The sequence below is a fragment of the Macrotis lagotis genome, chromosome 6, assembly GCF_037893015.1.
Source record: "Macrotis lagotis isolate mMagLag1 chromosome 6, bilby.v1.9.chrom.fasta, whole genome shotgun sequence".
In the NCBI taxonomy this organism is placed as follows: Eukaryota; Metazoa; Chordata; class Mammalia; order Peramelemorphia; family Peramelidae; genus Macrotis; species Macrotis lagotis.
Genome location: NC_133663.1, coordinates 58,995,396 through 59,014,931, shown reverse-complemented (window position 1 = coordinate 59,014,931; position 19,536 = coordinate 58,995,396). Strand labels below are relative to the sequence as shown.

Below are 19,536 nucleotides of genomic sequence, written 5' to 3'. Positions count from 1 at the left end.
AAACAAGACTTGGATACTACTGATCCTACAAGTGCCCCTATTCTTGTTTTCTTGAAAAAGTAACTGATGTCAACCTATTTGTGTTCATTTGCCTCTGACTCACATGAGGAGGCACATTTACACTATAGTTTTGTCTTTAATCAATCAATGGATCAGTCAACAAGTCCCTACTATGTTGCTGCTCCTAGGAGTGCCTAAAAGTGTGGATGCTGACATGTAGTTTCCTTCCAGTACCTTTAAGAAATATCTTAGACAACGCTTTAATCTTTAATGTCAAATAGAACCATGAATGGCTCTGTAAAATGTTTAAAACCATTAGTAAAAGAAAAAGTACACTCATCTCAACTCTTTCAAGGACTATGCTAGAAAGCAGACAGTCTCTGAGAACAAGGAATGAAAACTGCCATAAACTTTTACTTTCCTAAAACACTGGAGCCAGACTATTAGCCCAATATTTATTTTTAAAAAGAAAAGGGTAGTACAATAGATTTTGACTATTTGCTGAACTAGCAGTCACAATACTATTTTACTTCCTTATTTTTACAAAGTTTTGATTTCCTTTTAATTAGGGAAAAGAAGACCTAGTTTTAAGTTTCATTAACCTATTTTCCTAAGACAGTTGCAGGAAAAAAATGCTATTTGAAAATGTAAAAAGATATCTAATTTATAGACTCCAAAGGTTATTGTAGATATAGATATAAATAGATACCACACATATGTTAATATATAGGCACAGACGTCTATCTACCTATTGTTGTTGAGTCCTTTTCACTCATGTCCAATTCTTTTTGATTCCATTTAGGGTTTTCTCGACAAAGACCCAAGAGAGGTTTACCATTTCTTTCTCCAATTCATTTTACAAATGAGGAAATGGAGGCAATCAGGGCTAAGTGACTTGCCCATGATCACACAGTTAATTTCTGAGGTCAGATTTGAACTCTGGAAGATGTCATCCTGATTCCAAACCTAGTGCTCTATCCACTCTGCCATCCAACTGAAAAATGTGTGTTTGTAAGTATATGCATGCATACATAAGCATACATACATAAATATACATATAAATACATATGTTTATATATTAATATATTCAAATACATCATTTGTATATATTGTTTATTATCTTCTATATGTTATATGATGGAATATATTTATATTATAGATAAATATAAAACACACATGATATATATTCATTATGTTATATGCAATATATATATTTATAACATATATAAATATATAGTCAATTAACAATTTAATTTAAAATTTTAATGATTACCTACAATTTGCCAGGCAGTGAGGAAACAAATATAATAATTTTATAAAAAGTAAATTTCCCTTTACATTATGCTCAATGTCTGGCAATTATTTGGCAATTATTAAATTTTTAAAATTATACTGTTAATTGATTAACTTCTTTAAAAACTGGAGTTGATTCTAACTAATAATAGTTCATATTCATATAGTCTTTTCCATCTCAAAGTTGTATGACATACATCATCTCACACCTCACAACAATTCTGTGAAGGAGGTACAGTTAACCATCCCCAATGTTGAGAGATTGAAAAGCTACTCACAGTTTATATATGAGGCATATTTGAACCCAACTCTTCCTCACTGCAACTACTGTCATCCACCGAACTGAGGACAATTTAAAGTTTAGAGGCACAGAATAAAGTTCAATGAGCAACTCAGTGACTTTTCAGTGCTAAAATGCTGAATTAAAAAACAGTGATCTTGGGGACTTGTGTCCCCTAAGGTTAATGATATTTGACTGAATGCAGTTCTTTCCCAAAATACAACCAGACCCACACTATAGCTTAATCCTTCTCATTACAAGTCATGTTCAAATGGATTTTGACTGCAGCTGGTGTAGCTAATTCTAACAATAGGAATTCCGTAACTTTTGCCTTAAGACTAAGGTCCACTTTCTCAACTATCTATGGAAATGAGGAACAAGGAAAAAGCCTCAACTCTGGCTGCAATCCCCAGATCTCAATTTCACAATCACTTTTAACTTCTCTTGCTCAGCTGATGTTTTAGCAGAACTGGTAACAAAACTGACTGATTTGAATTTCACTTCTCCTCAGTCTAAGCTATGCTGGTGCAGGGGTGCTAATGAGCAATGGCATGCCCAAGAGGAAGACACAAGAGCCAGAGGAAGAAAATAGGGACCCAAGGGGCCCACACTATCCAGGGAGCTTAATAACTAGCTTCTGAATAACTAAGACTGCTAAAGTAAAACAATTATTTTTAGTAATTTTCTTACTGCTTTCGATTTTCGATTTCCTTAAATCCAAATGCAAATACTAAACTGTGACCTGAATCTGCAAAATGCAATTAATATCATAAGAATTATGCTAGCAGAATAAAAGCTGACAAGGTGCTATTTCAAGCAGAGAAATAAGCAAACCCCATCAAAACAAAGCAAAAAATGTGTCTATCTTCAAAAGACAGTGTCTTTGTGGAAAATAAACAGAAAAGGTTTTGAGATAAATCAGACACAGAATCATTGATCATTTATTCAGGTCCACAAATAACTAAGTTCTAATTAATTTTAACTGTGATTCATATTTGGTTAAAGAATATTGTAAGAAATCAACAGGTAACTTGCCATAGACTTTCAAAATCATTAATTCTGAATGTGTAAAATAAAAATATTGTTTAGGGAAAAGGAATCTGCTTAAGTTACTCAAAAATGGCAACAAAATAATCTCTTTCTACATTGCGATTATTTTTCTATACATGAGATTTTTTTCCTACACACTTCCTGATTAAAAAAAAATTCTTTTTCCCTCAAGTTTTGAAAATCATAGGAAAAAAGTTACAATGTCTAATATAGGAGTGGACTCAATACTTCAGAAAGGAAAACAAAAATGGGAAAAACCAAAATGGGCAAGGGTTAGGAGAGGAAGGGAGAAAACATTGAATACTGCCATTTTGTTTGGTCAGTTCAATAATCATACTGATTTTCATAGGATCAAAATTCATTAATGTGAAAGGGATTTCAGAGATGCCCTAGTCTAAATGCAAACTTGAACCTTCTATGATATTCTCAACGAGTGATTACCCAACTTTCATGAAAATCTAAAGTGATGAAACACTTACTATGCTTCCTTCCAAGGTAATCAATTATATTTATAGATAGCAGTAAATATCCATAAACTTTTAGAAGTTCTTCCTTGTAGTAGGCCCAAATCTTCCTCTCAGTAACCCCAGAGGTCTATTATAGAATCCTGTAGAATAAATTTAGTTAGTCCCTGGTTCCATAGAGCAACTCTTTAAATATCTAAAGATAATCAATACATTTCCCCCTTCTTTTCTCCAGACCAAAATCTTTCAATTCTCTCAACTAATCCTCCTGTGGCATGTTTTCTAATCTTCTTGGCATTCTAGTTGCTTCCTCTGACCATGTTCTTGAAAGTTGCCAATCTTTGCTGCTGTTGAGTCATTTCAGTTGTGTCCAACTCTTTGTGACCCCATTTGGGGTTTTTTCTTTGCAAAGAGACTAGAGTGGTCTGCCATTCCTTTTCCAGCTCATTTTACAACTTGCCCAGGATCACACAGAACTCACAAAGAAAAGTCTTCCTGACTCCAGGTCTGGTATTCTAACTACTGTGCCAACTAGCTACCCAACATGCCATATGTTTCCTCAGAGAGAATGCCCTAACCATTGGGAAACAGCACTCCAACAAGAAACCAAAGACATTGTGAAGAAATGTAGACCAGAAAAAGAAATGGGTCAGGTTGACCAAATGAAAAACACAAGTAGAAGAAAACATCAGAATCTCAAAATAGTGAAAGCAACAGAGAAAGGTCTCCAAACCTGAGTTCGAAGCAGACAGTTCATTCATGTGGGTCAATCACTTAATGACTCAGAAATTCCGTTTCCTCATCTATAGGGATAATCCTACTAATACTTCTTACTTCATAGGAATGATGTGAGGAAAGAACTTAGTGAACCTTGAAGTATTACATAAACACAAGTAATTATTATAAGGCAGAGCCTTCCTGGAGAATTTATGAGATAACAAAAATCAGCAGGAAGGACGATGACCTTGTACTGGGGAAAAGAGAACTCACAGTGATAAAATAACAGGGTCATCAAAGGGTCAGAATGAAAAAATATTTCACATCTTTAAAACTACCAATCTGTTAGCCAGGGGCTATAATGGAGTCAAAAGACCTGAATTCAAATGTGACCTAAGACACTTACTAGCTGTGTGACCTTAGACAATTCACTTAAAAAAAAAAAAAACTACATGCCTCAGTTTCCCCATCTGTAAAATGGAGACAATGATGGCACCCACCATCTCTCAAGATTGTTGTATCAAATAAGATAAAAGTAAAGCAGTCAGCAATAGTGCCTGGTTAGCATATATGTGAAATAGAGAGAGAAGCACTAAATACATGTTAATTATTATTAAGTTTATCATCCCCCTTACTCCTACTGCACAATCTCCTCAAAAAAGGGGGGTGGGGCTACAAATTGCCAACAATCTGGACCTATCACAAAACAGTAAATGAGAGAAATATGGCTCTGGGTAGTTTTTCTATTAATAGAAAAAAAAGTTAATTAATTGAAAGCAAACATACCACATTGTAGGCTCAAGGATATTTAAGCTGCCCCATTCAATTAGATCAGATTGAGTGGTTCAGAGTTTTTGTTGTGTATTTGATAATGCAAAGACATTACCAGAAATCTTGTCTAACAAAGCCTAGTGTGAGACAGACTTTGAAGACACAAAAACATTCCTCCAGTGAGCTTGGAGCCCAGAGGCTAAAAGTCCCAAACAGCCATTCATTCTTCCATCTTGAGACACATTCCTAACCCAGTTCAAAGAACTAGCTGCAAGCCTGCACACCTTCTAAAGGTCTTCCCCTGTAACAACTTGTGAGGGACAAAGGCTTGTGTTGCAAAGAAAAAATGTAAAGGTAGGGCTTTAGGAATGCTAAATCCAATAAGGAGGGTGCTTCCCATACTTCTGAGTGTAATTTTTTAATACACATCTGTTTAAAATTGAAATTCATCAATGAATGTGCAATTTTTAAATCCACTTCTAACAACTTCTAGGGTATTCTCAAAACAGGAATAAAATACTGTTAAAACTCAGTTGTTATCTATTTTAAAAGACAATACTTATGTAGCAAAATTTTGCTAAAGAGAATGGGCTGACTGTAATTGAAGAAAAAGGGTGCTCCAGATAAAGTAATGATGAGAAAATTGCATTGTGTGCTGGGAAAAATGAGAAAATTACAATTCAAAGAGAAACTCTCCAAATTCTCCAAAAGAAACCCAGAGAGATTCATCCTCTCCCTCAATCAGAAAGCTCCCTTGAAATTAGGCAACAGAAACATTGAAGGCATTTGACTATGATAAGATAAAAATGTCTAAGTAGGCTAGATCAAAGATTTATAAGTAATATACCACACACACATACACACATACACACACAAAACACATCTATTTGTTTTTCATAAGTAAATCTGTCTTATCAAAACCTAGACTTGCATTCAAAAGGAAAAAAATCCCTCCCTCAACCCTTACAAAGGTCTCTAACTCAAATGACCTTGCTTTTACTTGTGTCTCCCTTTTACATTTCAGACCTGGAAAGAGACCTTAAAAGAGCAGATCACAGGATCATTGATTAACTTAAGAGCTGAAAGGAACCTTACATTTCATTCAGATCTTCTAATAATAATTCATTCCTTCCAGCTTCTAAATCTAACATGTTATGATCTAGTTCAACCCCCTTCATTTTTTAGATGGAAGAAACTGAGGTCCAAAGAAGGTTGAATAATTTACCCAATGTTTATATAGATATTAGCCCCAGATTACAAGTTCTTTCTACTGAGTCAGGGTCTGACCTCCTGTATTCAGGCAGTTAGGGTGTTAATTAAGACCCAGGGTAATTGAGTTACATTAATCATGGATAGAAGAGTGGGGGGAAATGGTGAGGAAGAAAAATGGAAAAAATAGAAACCTAGTCTTCCTCTTGGTGTCTTCCACTAAAGCAATTTGGGTAGACTATAATGTTAAAGAAAAACACTGCTCTTCTAGTCAGAGGTTCTGAGTTTGACTTTTAATTTATGGGATCTTAACCTCTCTGGTTAAGTTCATCTATTATATGAGGGGTATAGATTAGATGATCTCTAAGGTTCCTTCTTTTAAAAAAAAATAATTGTTTTGAAGCCTCGAGATCCATTCTGCAATCAAAAATCATTGAAAGACTTTTCAAGGGGGAAAAAATCCATGCCAACAATAACTATGAAGAACTGCTCCAAATCACTAATAGAGAAATTAAAATTAAATTACCTCAAACCCATCAGAATAGCAAAGATGACCAAAAAAAAAGGGAAATGACAAATTCTGGAGGGGTTGTGGGACAGGCACATTAATCAAACGGGCACAGCTGGAAACGCTGTAAATTAGTACTGCTTATTCTGAACAACAATTTGAAACTATGGCCCCAATGTTACTAACTTGTGCATACCCTTTGATCCAGGGATGCCACTACAAGATCTATACACAGAGATTAGTGAGAGAGGAAATTGACCCATATCTACATAAAGATTTAGAGCAGCTCTTTTTGTCCTGGAAAATACCTGGAAACTAACAAGATGTCCCCAATTGGAGAATTGCTAAACAAATTATGGTACATGAATTTAAAGGAATAGTATTGTGCCATAAGAAATGCTATAACAGTTGGTTTCAGAGAAATCTGTAAAGACTTTTTTGAACTGATGCAAAGTGAAGGTAACTGAACCAGCAGAACAACTTTACTTTGTATCATAAACAAGAAGAATTTTAAAAGATTTAAGAGTTCTCAATCATGTCAAGAACCAACCACAATTCCAGAGAACCAGCCTGGGACACCTGGGGCTTCCATTCTGAGTGTTGTCAGCAGGCTGGTAGGGCAGAAAGGACAGGGTAGCAATGATGGGCAAAGCCAGTGCTCTCACTGGCTCCATCTGGGGGAAGCCAGATTCAGAATCAGTCCAGGGAGAGATAAGATGCTAAGAGGCATCATGAAATTCCAACACAAGGAGGATCATCTCTTCTAGTACTAGAAAAAAGCAGGGGTGAAGACTGGAATAAATATCCTAATAAAGTCCCTGAAATTGTGGAGAAGGCTCCTAAATGCCAGAGTCCCTGATCTGGACAAAGGAAAGCATCTGGTGCCCTGAGACCTTCACCATTGTCAACAGCATTATCCTACCTACAAGGACTGACTTCATGAGGACAATCATGCAAAAGACTATTCTTCTACAGAGTCTATAGTGATGAGGGTGTCTACGAGTAGAAGATGACATTGTAGGACAGAGTTGCTTTGACATGTCTTGGGGGGGGGAGTTTTTGACCTGTATGATCAAGAAATGGTGAGGAAACCCAACCTTCTTGCCTCTTCCCATCCTGCAAATTGGTCTTTGTTGTATTACATAGAAGTCTTGAGAATCTTAAGAATTTTTCAAATGTCTCTGTCCATGAAGGGGTTCCCAGTGTTCTTGCCCTGGAAGGTGGGAAACTCATTTAGATATCTTGGTAGAAGAGGTGTGGATGCTCTATACCCAAGTATTTAATTAAAATTGTTTTTATCATCCCTCCTTGGCAAATCTCTTCCATAGCCTACTATGGCCTTGATCCTCTCCACTATCCCTAAGTATCATTCTCAAGGGAAATATGACTAGAATTATAACCACTATTGCCTGCCTTATTTGGCTTCTTTCTATAGACTTCACAGAAAAAAATGGAATGTGGAGAACAAGGAGAGAATATTGGCTTCTCTATGTGTTTCAGGTAGGTGTTGAGTCAAGAACTTGCATCTCTTCCTGTCCTTCTAAATTGAGGGCCAGGCCTGGGGACCAAAGAGGAAATAAGAACCCTGAACTCCTTTCTACACCTTCCTGCCCAGTGGTCTCATGAAATGTCCCAGGGATGGAGAAATTACAAACAGAATGTGGCTCTGAATTCTGTGGATTCTGGAAAGGCGGGGTAGGTAGGCTATATCACTAAACTGATGTTATTGAAAATCTCTGTCCCAACCTCTTTCTCTGGTTATCTTTTAAATACAGAAAAATTAAACTTATCTGCCCTGGATTTAAGTAACCTTCAAACATTCCAACAATATGTTGGAAGTTTTTAAACACTACCATTCTGGGTATAAGGAGGAAAGATTTGGGAAATAGGGGGTAAGAGGAGAGCTCCCTACTAGCATTCTTACTCCTATATACACATAAATGGCTGATAAATACAACTCCTTTGCTCCATATTCATTCATTATTAACCAAAGCAGCTGGTTAGAAAGTTCTGGATCAAGATGTATTTAGTTGGTTTTGATTACTGTTTTCTCTTTTTGGAGAGAAGAGAAAAGGGTGTTGAGCACAGCCATTTAATCCCATCTTTGCTTTAATGAAAACCTGGTTCCCTCTCTCTAATGGGGAGACACCTCTCTTTGCCAATTTTTGTACTAGCTACAGGTTCCTGTGTAAATTAAGTTCTTGCTACTGGGGCAAGGAAATAAAATAATTGCACACTTAAAGATCAAAAAATAAAAATGAAACTATATAAAATGAAAGCACAGACATTATCAAGAAAGTATGATGTTCAACATGGGGGGTGATGATCAACCTTGATGTACTTGCTCATTCCATCAGGGACAATTTGGGGCTATCTGCGATGGAGAATACCATCTGTATCCAGAGAAAGAACTGTGGAGTTTGAACAAAGACCAAGGACTATTACCTTTAATTTGGGAAAAAAACTGATATCTTATTGTCTGATCCTGCCATCTCTTATATTTTATGTTTCTTCCTTAAGGATATCATTTCTCTTTCATCACATTCAATTTGGATCAATGTATACCATGGAAACAATGTAAAGACTGGCAAACTGTCTTCTGTGGGGTGGGGTGGGGGGAAGGAAGTAAGATTAGGGGGAAAATTGTAAAACTCAAAATAAATAAAATCTTTAAAAAAAGTTTAAAAGAAAGAAAGAAAGAAAATATACTGGTGGTTGTTGTCCTTAGTATAAAGAAGGGTGGGAAGATTGAGATGAGGTGAATCTCCATGAGGTCTTTCAGAAGATTTATTTAACAGTTGGATGTTTGACTAAATTTGCTGGGTTTACTAAGCTTCAAAGTCTGAGAAATAATAGCAAGATATAAAACTTACTGAAGACAAGAAAGTCCTATTTATATCTCTGTAAAAGGCTGTTAGAAACTCTTTGAGAAGATTATGTTGTTTTCTTTTGGGGTGGGGAGGAGGTATCAAAATGCAAGGCTTCCTGAATGCTTCAATCCATTCACAAAAAGAAAGACAGAGAGAAAGAGCAAAGAAGGAAGAGAGAAAGGATGAGAGGAAGAAAAAGGGAAGGAAGGGACAGAGACAGAGAGACAGAGAGTGGAAGGAAGAAAGAAAAAGAGAATGAGAGAAAAAGAAAGGAAGACAGAGAAAGAAGAGAAAGAGAAAGGAAAGAAGGGAGAAAGAGAAAAAGAGAATCTAACACAGTAAAGTCAAAAACCTTAGAGAAGGCTAGACTTGCAGCTGAAAAATGACAAAAGTTTAGAGTTCTCAGGGTTAGCATCTTTTTCTACTAAAAATAAAAATCAACCACCCATAGCCAAAAAAAAAAAAAAAAGGTCCTTGCAGATGCTAACTTTAGATTCAGGGGCTTCATTTGAGCATGAGAAAACTCATCAAACCAAAAAAAAAAAAATAATCTGCAAATGTTTGAATAAGTTCACATCTCTGATTTATAACATTTCTGAGTGATCTCACTACTTTTTCAAGTCAGGATAAGGAAAGTTCACAAAACCAGTAACAGTTCATATGTTTGTGTATTTTATGGTTTATAAATCCCTTTAAATGGAGTGGTCTCATTTGGCCTTCATGACTAGCCTGTGAGATAGGTAGTATGAGGAAATTGAGGTATTTTTCTCAAGGTCACAAGGTTTATAGGTGTTATGGTCAGACACACACACACACACACACACACACACACACACACACACAAACACACAGCCTGGGAAACTGTTTTACTATTTACTGGGTTACTTTCCAACATCCCAAATAGGGATAATCACCTAATAGGTACCAAATTAAAGACTTTTATTGATCTGATTACCATTAACACTTTCTCCATTAAAAAGAGTAGCTTCCTTTTCCAAAGAACGGGGAATTTTATAATGGGGAAGAAGGAGATTAAGAAGTGGAAGATGAAAGGGAAATAAGGTATACTACCTGTTCCAGTTCATTCAATCAACAAGCATCTAAAACACCATTCCCCATGATATACGAACATACCAAAGTCTATCTAAATTAAATTATAATAATCACTAGTTTAGAGTTTTAAGATTAATAAGGTACTTAATGTCAATCTATGACCTATCATTTTATCTACCACCTATCAAATATCACTCATCTATTATCCATCTTGTTTTCACCAAGATCTCTTATTTATGTTATCTGTATCAGCTACCATCTACCACCTCTAGCTATTTAGATGTATGTATGTATGTACGTATGTATGTATGTATGTATGTATATATTTGATCCAAAAACCTCCCTATGGAGATTGAGAAAAGATAAGTGATTTATCCAGGTGCACACAGGAAGCAAAAGAAGCAGGATTTATACCCAAGTCTTTCTTTGTGATTCCAATTCAGATACTTTTTCTACTCTGACACCTAGATGCCCACAAAGTATGTTTGGGAGGTGGGATGGGAAGACCCTGGCAGCTGAAAAGGATGCCCAAATGCCTCCACAACAAGATTTTATGTGAAAATTGGGGTTTTTTTGATACAACAATGGGGAGAATTGAGGCCCTAAACTCAGATACCCCCCCCACAGACATACTCTCTAGCTCTATGATTTATAACAAGTCACAATTTCCATGAGACTCAGTTTCTTCATTTGCAAAAAGAGTTAGATTAGATCAGAGACATTAAACACAGTTGCCTTACTTGCCAGTGAGACTAGAAGCAGATTAAATCATAATTGGGAAACCAGTGATCAAATAATTAAAAATACAAAACAACAAAGACAATGCTAATTTGTGGTTTTCTAAATTCCTATTCTATTTGAGCTGGACCTTTAAGGCTCCTTCTGGATCTGAACCTATGATCTTTTAAAGACAGTCTGAACTACCTGAAAGCAAAAAGTCCAATTGAAGAAAATGCAGGCTACAAAAGATATTTTTAAAATATTTTAAGTGAAAACAATGAGAAGCAATGATAAACTGCAAGCACCTCCTTTGATCACACCAGACAACACAACTAGCAGCTACTTAGGATTAAGTGATGCTTCAACAGTGTGACCCAGATGTGTCAAAGAAGATCAGAGGATGCCCATCACTGCCTTTGAGTTAACAAAACAAAACCAATGGAGAGTTGATGAAAGACTCTTTTACTCACCACAGCTTATAACCTTTTAGGTTCACTTCCCATGCTAAGAATAAACATATCTTAATTTATTATTTGTTAAGGCATTTCAGCACATATTAATACATTACCGAAACAGTTTGGTACAATACAATAAGGAACTGAAGATAGGACTAAAAAGAGGAGATTCACCCTCTGATTCATGACAGTCTTAGATGCATCTATGGATACAGGACAGAGTTTTGGTATTGCAAATATCATTTTAATTAAAAACAGAATATGAGATTTAAAAGCCTATAAAGTGGCCCTAAATCTAATTATTTCAAATTATGTTTTTTAAGTGACTGAATCATACTATATTTATCTAACAAAAAAAACCCAGAGATTTTAAGAGACAGATCATATATAAACCCTACACCAAGGCTTTCTTTTTTTTGAAGAACTCAAATGACCTAAGGCATATTATATAAAAAAAAAAAGTATTCCAATCTTTGTGAATTTAGTTGAAGACAAATATAATCATCTCTATGTGAATGACCAATCAAAAAGAAACTTCGATTCATTGCGTATGGTTGGCCAGAAACTATGCTAATCACTAGAGGTAGGAAGAAATAAATGAAAAAGTACCTGCCCTCGAGTGGGTTCCTGTCCTATAAGAGAGAAAGGAAAAGCAAAGAAGTGATGACTACAACAAGCCTACTTTTCTTTGACCTACTAAGATAGTTCTCTTTCATTTTCAAAAGGGATGCTTTTTTGGAAGGGGGAGGGGTAAGAATCCCAAACTATGATTTTCATTTATTTAGGGAACTCCTGGTAAACATTAAGTATATCCACCAATATAGACTGACAACTCATCTGTAAACTGTAGTCTTGCCTCTAGGCCTGAGAAGAGAAGTGCTTTCGGTATAATCATACAGCTAGTATTATATTCCATGATTTGAAAGCTTTAGGTCTCTAAAATCATTGCGGCTGTTGTTCAGACATGTCCGACTTCTTGTGATCCTGTTTGGGGTATTCTTGGCAAAGATACTGGCGCGGTTTACCATTTCCTTCTTCAGTTCATTTTGACAGATGAGGAAACTGGGGCAGAATCACGTGACTTGCCCAAGGTCCCACTGCTAGTAACTGTCTGAGAATGAATTTGCACAGGTCTTCCTGACTCTAGATTGGTGCTCTATTCACTGTCCAATATTAAAATAGAATTCAATAAAAATAAATCAAAGTGTTTTTTTCTCCTTCAGAATTTATCTGAAAATAAAAATGAAGGAAAAATTGTAAGGGCTGTTTCTTAAACTTGGGCATATCTATGAATCGAAAGATACAGAAACTATAGAAGAAAAATGCTTACTTTAAAAACAAAGTATTTTCATCAGAAAAAAGAATTTATAATACCCTTGTTTCTTCATGGGACCATTTATAGAAATCACTCCACTCTAGTAGCTATTATAAGAGAATGCCTCTTTTGAATGCAATTACCAAAAACTCTATAAAGTAGAAAAATAAACTGCTACCTTAACCAATATTTCATTTCTTGAAGGGCAAAGAAAGTAAGCAGGACAGTGATAGTTTTTCAGATTGTTAAGAGCACCATTAAACTGAATTGCCATTAAAACTGAAAAGGTAACATTTATATATTACAGAGCTAAGAAATTTATCTGATTACTACCATGGTTAGAGAAGGATTGGAAAAGGCTAAATCAATGAAGCAATGAATGAAAAAAGTCAATGGACTATTCTAATGATTTATGAAATTCTCCAGGTGCAAAGTACAGAAAGCTTAGAGTTCCAGAGTACAGCAAAAACTCAGTCCTCAGGAGAAAACTGGAAACACCATGCATAATCCAATGTAAACTGCTCAGAAAACCTAAAGAAGAAAATTTGAGACCAAACTACTTTAATCAGCGCAAGAAATGTTTAAATATTTTTTCCTAAACAGGAAAAACCAATCCATAGGATTTCTCAACAGAGAAAGAAACTGGACCTGTGATTTAAGTGACACAGAGAACTTCTGAATTAGGAAATTCTCTTACTATTTCAGGTTTTCACCTTTTTTTTTTTTTGCAACTTATAGGGGACTTGCCCTTATAGAGACATATGGACTAGTTGTGCCCAACCTATGATGGAGCCCTCTGAAATAAAATTAGTCTGATCAGCCACATTATACCTTGACCTAACTTTGTGAGGTCAGTTGGGTCTTCTTCAAGTAAGGACAACAACCCAGGGTCATATAGCAAGCATGTATCAAAGGAGTTTTGTTTTTCCAGGTTCCAAGGTTGTTTCTTCAATTCACCAAATCACTCAGGCGTAAAAATGCAAAGGCACAAGAAAGGCAGCTAGCCGGTGCAGTGGATAGACCCTCAGGAAGACTTGGGTTCAAATTCAGCATCAGATACTTACTAGCTATATGACGCCAACCAACTCATTTAATCTTTTTTACCTCATCTATCAAATGAACTAGAGAAAGAAATGGCAAATCTTTATCAAGAAAATCCTAAACGAAGCCAAGGAAAATTGGACACAACTGAACAACAACATAAATGCAAAAGCACCACATTAAGTGGGTGAAGCTTTTCAGATGCTTTCTTCTTGCCTGAATGTCTAACTAAATCTTATGGATGCTAAAATAGGACAAAATTAAACTGAACACCAAGATTAGTCATAATAAGAGTACATTCATGGCTGCACAACATGGTTGAAATATGGCATGCTCTAAGTGGTACCATCCAAGCTTCCACCAACAACCCCATGACTGACAGACCAGAATTCTTCTCAGGTGGATTGAAGAGAAGGATCTATTACTGAGTGTCAGGCCTCAAGTTTACCTATTAGAATCTGGACAATTTCTTTCCAAACATTAAAGATACCCAAGTATTCCCTAATTTATCGGGACCAACCAGGGAATAAGCTGAGGATCCTCCTTCAGGATCTATGTCTGGGTAATACAGTATCTATACCTCATAAATCTACAACTGGTGAAACAAGGGTTTTGTGATGTCCACTAGGCTAAACCCAATATACAAAAGGCATATCTTTTTATACCTGAATGTGCCTTTAAATCTGACCCAGTAAAGAAATAGTAGTAGTAGTTACCTCCTGAGAACTCGGGTTTCATTTTAGGACCTGATTAAGAGGATTTATCCACAAACAGAAAAACATCCTGGATAATTCCAAGTCCTGGCTTTTAAAGTCAATACCATGGACAGCATTTATTTATTCTTTGGACAATAGCGGTGGCGGGAGCTCCTAACTATTCATCCAAAAGTAGACTATCATATGAAAAAATGGTTTGGGGGAGGAAGAAGTTTAAGAATTGACAGTTATGGGATTTTATTTTTAAACCTTGAGAATTAGTCTAAACAGGGTTAGAGAGGTAATTTGTGGGTGACTTGAACTCTGTTGTTAAAGTTATTTTGAAATCAAAGGACTTCACATTCTGCTTGGAAGTTGCTCTAGGACATAACATTTTTTTTAATATAACATGCCAAATCATACACTGTTCCCTTATGATGTTTCAATCAGCACCCAAAGAAAAGCACTGCCTTCAGGACATATGGTTCAGTGCAGGAAGGGAACTCTGAGTTGAGCCAGTTGAAGCCAGAAAGGGAACAAAGGTCACACAAGTCAGTCCTGAGGAAAAGTGCTTCTTCCCCACATCCCCTTCTTTTCATCTTTCCTTTTTTTTGTTTAAGAGAGGAAGAGATCAGAAGAGATGATCATATATGAAGATGGCAAGTCTAGGTTTCATATTAGATATGTAATTTATGCAATTTGTGTCTATATTTCATATTATAACATGTAACCGCAACAAAATGCGACTAACTTTGAAAATCCATGTTATTAATTCAATAAATTAAATAACTTAAAACTATGCTAGACTGATTTAAAATTTATAATGACCTAACAAAATACTGAAGCTTTTGCAAATTTAAATGTCCATAGCTATTACCTCTTTAGCTCCCTAATTCATAGTTACTGGTTAGGATTCTTTTTAAACCTTTTGGAATTAGATATGGGCTTTTGGAAGGATGAGTCATTAGAGGAGAATGTCACAAAAGGCTTGAATTACTGTATCTGTATTTCTCTCATTGAATCCCTCCTTTTCCTTAGTAAGATTAAAACCCAAGGTTCCCTTGGAAACTGCCAGCCCAGCCCAGCCCAGCCCACTGCAGGCCAGCCCAGTCCTACATGAAATTTCCCCAGCACATGCAGTTAAGGAGACCTCCAAATAAGAGTCAAGGAAGAGACTGGTAAGAAAACAGCCCAGGCACCAGTTTAATTATCTTTAGCAATAGCAACAACAACCACAAGCATTTATTAGGAGCCTACTAGACCTCAAGAGCCATTTATTAAGCACCTTCTGTGAGCAGGGAAATGTGTTGGGTGCTGGGGATACCAAAAAAGGAGGGGGGAACATTTAAGGGCTTTTCCTTATTTTAAAACAAGAGGGCTCTATGTTTCTAGCCTGCCATCAAGCTGTTCTGATCTATTTTCCTTCCTGAGTTCAGGAGGAGGAGTAAATGCAAAGGGTTTACAAACCTTGGGGGAGGAAGGGAAGAAGGGGGTGCTCAATGTTTAAATCAACACAGTAGCTGGATCGTGGCTGGCTGACACCTCCTGGCCACTGGGGGAGACCCCCCCCCCCAAGGGAAAGGGCCTGGGTTGGCTAAAGTGGAGCCCCAGCTGCAGCCCTGCCTCCGTCCCCAGGGCCCCTTCCCCAAACCAAGTCACCACTGCCAGTTCTTCCATGCCTGGCCCTTGCCAGTCTTCACAGGCTGTGCCAGGCACCAGAGCCACTGTGCTCACCCTGCTGCCACCCAACCTCCCCCTAGAGCCTGGTCATCGGGGAACCCTGTCCACATCTGCCACCTCCGAAAAAGGTGGGTGACGGGGGTCTGGCAGAAAACTGAAACTAGGGAGCAGGGCAGGCGGGGTGCACAAAAAAGGGGAGAGGGGGCATTAGGAGTGCCCTGGGACGGGGGGGGGGGAACCCAAAAGCTCGGGGGAGGGCAAGAATTTGGGGTATGGAGGATCACCCAGGAGAAGTCTCGGGGATACATTAGACCACCTAAAATCCGCAAAAGAATAAAAGGTAGTGCCCTAAGTCAAAACAAAGGACCAAAAGGAAAGGAGGAGGAGGACAAAACAAGAACCCACATGGCTTGCCAGCAAATGGAGGTGGAGGGTGGGTTGGAAGCTGGATGGGGACCAAGTCCCGCCAAGGTCCCGCGGGCTCTTTTAGAGTCCGAGCCGACCGGCTAGCCCACAGGCAAGTAAAGGGAAGGCTCTGGGAATCCCCGGGGTTAGCCCAGAGACCCAGATTTCCCAGCTCCCCCAGATCTTCTGTTTTCCTCCCCTCGGATCCACGCCCATTCCTCTCTCCCCGCCTAGCTGAGCTCCCAACTCCTCCTTCTGAAGGTGAACAGCTTGACAAACAACCACCAGGGAAGGGGGGGAAGGAAGAGGGGGATGAAAAGGGGGGTCAACACTAAACAAAGGCGGGAGATCAGAGGATAAACTACACATGCTTCCCTTCCCCCCTTTCCTAAACTCAAAGGGATCCTCCCCCTACTAATCTCTAGTTCTTCCCATCTGTCTAAAACACTCCTCGCATTCTAACTTGTGTTCCTCTGAGTGGTCTCTAGCCCTCCTTTAGGTGGCCTGGAAGCTCCCGGAGGGCAGGACATCACCCAGAGAGTGGCACCTACTTAATCTTGTTGGCTGAAATGGGGAGTCTGCATCAGAAAGGAAAATCAGAACAGACCAAGAAACCAGAGAGAAGGAGAGAGGCAGTGAAAAGGGGGGCTGGGGGGGGGGGGGGAAGAGGAGAAGGAAAGGGAAAGAGAAGGTGGGGAATGAAAAAGGAAATAAAAGAGAAGGAAACAATTAACTAGTGCCTCCGGCCTCTCAGAGATCCACATTCCCCTTTGCCCAGGAAGTTTCAAGGGAGTTTTTTTTTTTTTTTTAACAAATGCAAAACTTAGCTCTAGGAGTGGCTGTCTAGCCATAGACTGATAGGATTCAGGTTTGTATCATGATAAGAAAAGTATCTCTTAACTGAACAATTGAAAACAGGCCTAAAGCAGACATTCCTCAAGAAAATGGGTCCCAATTTAATTTTAATAGCCCTCCCCAACCACACAGAGGCACTGTACAGACCCCATACTTCCATTTCACTAAGCAACACTGAGGAATTACCCTCCCCCCCACCCACACACACTCCTTATTCTGTGATTCTTTGGATTTGATTATCCCAAAGCATTATTTTTTCCTGAAAAGACAGGAGTGCCCATTTTAAGAACATCTCCTCTACTGGGAAGCAAAGGAAAGGTCACAATAGAAATTAACAGACTGGCCTAGAACTGGAAGCTTAAGGCAAAATAAAGAACAATATTTTATGAATGAATATACTTTGGAGAATCTCTTCCACCTAAGGTGAACACATATCTCTTTGGGAAGAATATTACTAAAGATCTATTTTCTTGCTCACTTTTTTGGCTCAATTACGGAGTAGCTATGAATAAATATGATGAAACAACATTTTTTTTTTACTTCTGTCTACTCTACCAGTGATTCATACTCCAAGGAATCTAATTTCAAAGAAACAGGACAGTTCTTCATTGATAAATTTAATTCCAAATATTTACACCCAAGACACCATAGCCCATCTGGGTCAAGCAAACACACTGAAAATAAACAAGTGAGCATCATTCTGCTGATGCATCCCAGAATCTAAAGTCTTGATTTGATGTCACTGCCCTTCTGTCAGTATGTTTTCATACATCTAAGACAAAACAATGATTGATGTGGGTCAAATATCTAAAGCCACCAGAATCAAGGAAATTGTCCCTTTAGAAATTAACTTACTTGCCTGACAAGGTCAGTACCAAAATTAAGACTTTATGAATGAACACGTACCCTTAAGAAAGAAAAGATAAAAAAAAAGTTTATCTTTGAAACACGAATAAGAAAGGATCACAAGATAACTAGTGCACCAGAATAAATTGTTTCCAAATGGTGAAAACTTCTTAGTAGCCAATTCTAAAAGTACAGCTATGACCACCATCCAGGCAACATACTCAAGGGAAGGAAAGGATAGGCAACAGTAATTTTATTTATTCTCAATACAATTTTAGCCATCACCTTTCAACATTTACTACTGAAACATCTATTCTCAAGCTTAGAGATCAACAGCAAAGGAAATGGACAGAAGACAGCATTTAATATAGTTCATTTGTGCTCTATGTAATGAAAAAAAAAATCACTTTAAAAACATCCCCTATGTTTTCTGACTTAACTCTCCTTCCTGTCAAACATCACAAACAGAAATAGCCTAAGTAATTTTAAATAAACTGGACGGCAGCCCCCAATAGATATTTCAGTCTCAGCACAGACATTTCCAAAAGCAGACTACTGTAATACAGACACACTGTAATGAACCTCCATAACTCTTCACTAATAATGGGTCCCAGTTGCATGCAGAGGATTACTACATATCCTGTCTGAAAAACAGTCATGCCTAAGAGATGATGTGTCTACGTGTGAATAATATCATTGGAATATTGATTCAGGAACAAAGAGAGATCTTATTTCTTTGCCCATTATTACTTCATTCTTAATAGTTTTTTTTAAAAAAATGAGATCAGAATTTTGTGATAAAAATCTTTTAAGGGCATTTTGAATGTGGTTTCCCATTTCTGATGCTTAGCATTCTGAAACAAGAGACCCCAGAGTCCCAAATTGACAAGACAACCTTGAATGTAAGTTAAATCAACCTCAGATGGAGTGGTAAGCCAATTCTTTAAAACTCAAGAAAATGTTATTTTGTAGCAAGATATCCACCCTCCTCCTCCTCCTCCTCCTCCCCACACTAACCCTGGGGGCCTGTCTGTGGATATTGTTTTTGTTCTTAAATACTGTTGCAATTACTGACAAAACAGACTAGGATCCTTCCTCTTACACATGCCTTAGACCTGGTGTTGTGTAAATATCCACATGTATACACATGTTCACACACGTGCTATATATTTGCATATATAGACATCTATAAACTTAGTTACCTGCATGTGTCACATTAAGTAGAGCCCTTAGTCTCCTGACAAAACAATGACAGGGGTTTTTCAAATATAGTTTGAGCTGTTATAGTCTAAGCTTTGCCCTTAGACTA

The 19,536-nt window shown here is 37.5% G+C and overlaps 1 protein-coding gene across 1 annotated transcript in view; it reads right to left on the bottom strand.

Moving 5' to 3' along the window:
- IRS1 (insulin receptor substrate 1) overlaps positions 1 to 19,536 on the bottom strand; it is a 76,080-nt gene that overhangs the window by 52,217 nt on the left and 4,327 nt on the right. The window lies entirely within an intron of this gene.